Source organism: Ursus americanus, chromosome 4 (assembly GCF_024610735.1).
Source record: "Ursus americanus isolate L20-20 chromosome 4, mUrsAme1.1.p, whole genome shotgun sequence".
Classification (NCBI taxonomy): domain Eukaryota; kingdom Metazoa; phylum Chordata; class Mammalia; order Carnivora; family Ursidae; genus Ursus; species Ursus americanus.
In genome coordinates, this window is record NC_142130.1 from 5,319,085 (window position 1) to 5,323,041 (window position 3,957).

The following is a 3,957-nucleotide window of genomic DNA, read 5'->3' on the forward strand; positions in this document are numbered from 1 at the left end:
TGAATATATACATCAGTTTAAAGAAAACTGACGTATTTACAATTCATGAACCTAATATATCTCTCCATTTATTAGATGTCTATTTTGTTGTCATTTTAAAATTATTTGTTGTTTATATCTTTAATATCATTAATTAGAGATTTCCTACTATTGAATCATTTTGCATTCCTACAGTAATAGCAGTTAGAATGAGAGCTAACAAAACACCAAGATTTGTAAGGAAGTGGTTGTGTAAATTTGTACAACCCTTTGTTGAGAATTTGACATTATTAGGTTAGTTGAAAATGACCTAGTAATTCTACTTCTGGTTATATAATCTTCAAAAATCCTTTCACATGTAAATAAACTTGTAGATATACATTAAATGCACCATTAAAAAAAAACCTGGAGTATACTTGACACATAATAGTATATTAGTTCCAGGTATTCAACATAGTGATTCCACAAATCTATACATCATGCTATGCTCACCTCAGGCATAGCTACCATCTGGAAGCGTACAACCCTATTACCACACCATTGACTATAGGCCCTGTAGTATACCTTTTATTTCCCCATGACTTATTCATTCCATAACTGGAATCCCAGTTGTGTCCCCCACTCCCCTTCACTCATTTTGCTCACCCTCCCCCCAACACCCTCAACCATCAGAGTGCTCTTTTATATGTGGAATCTAAAAAACAAAACAAATCAATAAAGAAACAAAAAGCAGAATCCAACCTACAAATACAGAGAACAAACATTTTTATAATAGCAATTCCTCAGTAAAAATAAAATTTTTTTGCAGAATTTTGTTATGATAGGATATCATTCATTCATTTTTTATAAGCCACACACAAAATCGTAAGATGATGAGTGAAATTTACCTATGCCAGGTTTTGTTTTATTTAAAATTGTGAAGCAAATGATGAAAATACAAATATTTATTAATTCTAAATAATAGTATGAATATATCAATTATTTTATTCTTATACTTCTCCAATTCTTAAAACATTTCAAAATATTTTAAAACTACATTGTATCTATTTTTATGAATGAGGTCTTCAGTCAGATATAAGCTCTTTTGTGTTTTTTTTCTAATTCTTTCATTTTTTTCAGATGTCACATTTTTTTAAGCCTCAAAAATTTTGTTCTGCTACTGCTATCTCTTCCTTGATACTTTGCTTCAGAATTTCTGGCTGGGAACATTCATGCTTAAATGGACGTCATTCCACATGGGTCTGCTTAAGTCATCTAGAAGCACATGGATCTGTTCCCTATAGATCCCCCTTTGTTTATCAGAACTCTACAATTATACTCTCTTATAAGTGATATGGATGTTATACCAAATCCACTAGGATGTTAGCCGCCTGACAAAGAAAGTAACTTAAGCAAGGCAGTAGGAAGCCAGCAGCAAGCATCCATTTATGCCATACCTTAACACTGTACCTTCCTATCTACTAAATTCATAGGCCTGGGGGTAGAGACTTTACCCCCAGGCAAAGTCAGAGCTCATGGGAGAAGACCAAAACATCTGAGCCTTTCTTCCACCTTATGGAAAAGGAAGTTGAGAAGCCATTTCAATTTGGGCCAGTCATATATTTAAGTGTCTCAAAACTCATAGTGTTTATTATCACTGCTCATCTGACTTTGAGCAGCCACTAGAGAACTGATTCTTAGGTTCTCCATGTTCTATATTCCATCTACTTAATTTCATTTTTCTTGGTCCTGCTTTTCAGTTAGAAAACTACTTCGGCCTCTCCTTCACTGAAATGCAGTGTAGAAATAGATTTCAGGATGGAAGGATCCTCTTCTTTGCCCATGGACAACCAATAAATCTATACCTTATCCTCAAAAGAGGTGGCAAAGAACTTCTCAATTCTTTCACCTATTCAGATACTCACTCTTTTCAAGATGAGTGCAGATATGAGTTAAGTAGTGCCAACTATAATTTTCTTCAAATGTCTTAGTTTATGGCAGAAATTCCTCATAAGTTTTGCTAAGAAATTCTGTCTATTCTTTTTTCAAAAATTTTTGGATTCGATGTTATTCAACACTTTTGATTCTTTTTGCAAATTTCAGTGGATTTTAGGGAGCAAAGTTAAGTGTATATGTATTTTATCTCTCAACTTTATTCATAGATTTTAACCTATTTTGATTTTGTTTTAGGTAACATATGCCAACAGTCAAACAAATGGAGAAACAAAATCACTCCATGGTGTCTGAGTTTATTTTACTGGGCCTCACAGAGCTTCGTGAGTTACAGATTTGCTTTTTCTTGTTTTTTTTTTTTTTTTTTCCGTCATCTACATAGCCATTGTATTAGGTAATCTCCTTATTATCTTTATAGTAAAATTGGACCCTCACTTACACTCTCCCATGTACTTCTTACTGGCTAACCTCTCCTTTATTGATATGACCCTGGCCTCCTTTGCTACTCCTAAAATGATCTGTGACCTAATTAGTGAATATAAGGCTATCTCCTATGAAGGGTGCATGGCCCAGATGTTCTTTCTTCACCTTTTAGGTGGAAGTGAGATGATGTTGCTTGTAGTCATGGCAATTGATAGATTCATTGCCATATGCAAACCCCTCCGTTACAAAGCTATCATGAGCCATCATGTTTGCATAGGACTTGCACTTCTGTCGTGGACCACTGGTTTTGTGCACACGATGAGCCAAATGGTGTTCACAGTAACTTTACCATTCTGTGGCCCCAATGTTGTGGATAGCTTTTTTTGTGATCTGCCTCAGGTCCTCAGACTTGCTTGTACTGACACATCTTGGAACTATTAGTCATTGCATTCAGTGGTCTACTGTCTTTGTTCTTTTTTTTTTTAAAGATTTTTTATTTATTTATTTGACAGAGATAGAGACAGCCAGCGAGAGAGGGAACACAGGCAGGGGGAGTGGGAGAGGAAGAAGCAGGCTCATAGCGGAAGAGCCTGATGTGGGGCTCGATCCCACAACACCGGGATCACGCCCTGAGCCAAAGACAGATGCTTAACCGCTGTGCCACCCAGGCGCCCCTACTTTCTTTGTTCTGTTTCATCTTTCTGTTCATCTCCTATAGCATCATTCTGATTACTGTCCGGCATCGCTCCTCCCATGGGTCTTCCAAGGCTTTGTCCACTCTTTCAGCCCACATTACAGTGGTGGTACTGTTCTTTGGACCTTGCATCTTTATCTATATATGGCCATTCAACAGGGTATCCATAGATAAGATCCTCTCTGTGTTTTACACAATTTTCACTCCCCTTTTAAATCCAATCATCTACACATTCAGAAACAAAGACATGAGGAAAGCAATAAGAAAAATAAAGACCAAGCAAGTGAGTTCCAGATCAATCTTTTAAATGAAACATTATAATCATCATTGTTGCCATTATCATCATCATCCAAAGACACCGAGGTATTCAATTTTGTATCAACCCTAAGTAACATTTTTGGGAAATGGTAATCCTTCCCTACACAAGTATATATCTGCAATAAAACACCCTGAATCATGCATCCAAATACAAACCATTCCAATATAATCCCACTCATACATGTTGTAATTTTCAGTTTTTTATAAACTAAATGAGATTCTAAATAAGTATTTACTGAGTTCTAACCATGGATGAGGCACTTTGCATATGTTTTCTCTTAACTTCACAACAATGAAAATAGAGCATATTATTAGCATATTTTCAGTAGAAAACTGAGAATTATAAAATTCAATGAACTTGCCACAGAAATTGCAAGTACTAGACTGAGAATTAGATCCTCCCTCTAACTTCAAAATCTATGCTTTTTAATAGATTGATTTTCTATCTAAATTTTAGTAACATTCATAAATCTGTTTCCTGTCCCCTCCTTCATGTTTTCAATAAATAACTCTTTCCAACAAGAGGATAAAACAATTTCCCATTGATCTGAAGATCGAAGTCACCAGCCATTTCAGTCACTTTATACCTCTGATTTAATAGAAGAACTTAT

The 3,957-nt window shown here is 35.4% G+C and overlaps 1 pseudogene; it reads left to right on the forward strand.

The window, feature by feature from the left end:
* The first annotated feature begins 2,173 nt into the window (after nucleotides 1-2,173).
* LOC123786351 (olfactory receptor 4K13-like) lies at nucleotides 2,174-3,335 on the forward strand (annotated as a pseudogene).
* The last annotated feature ends 622 nt before the right edge of the window (nucleotides 3,336-3,957 follow it).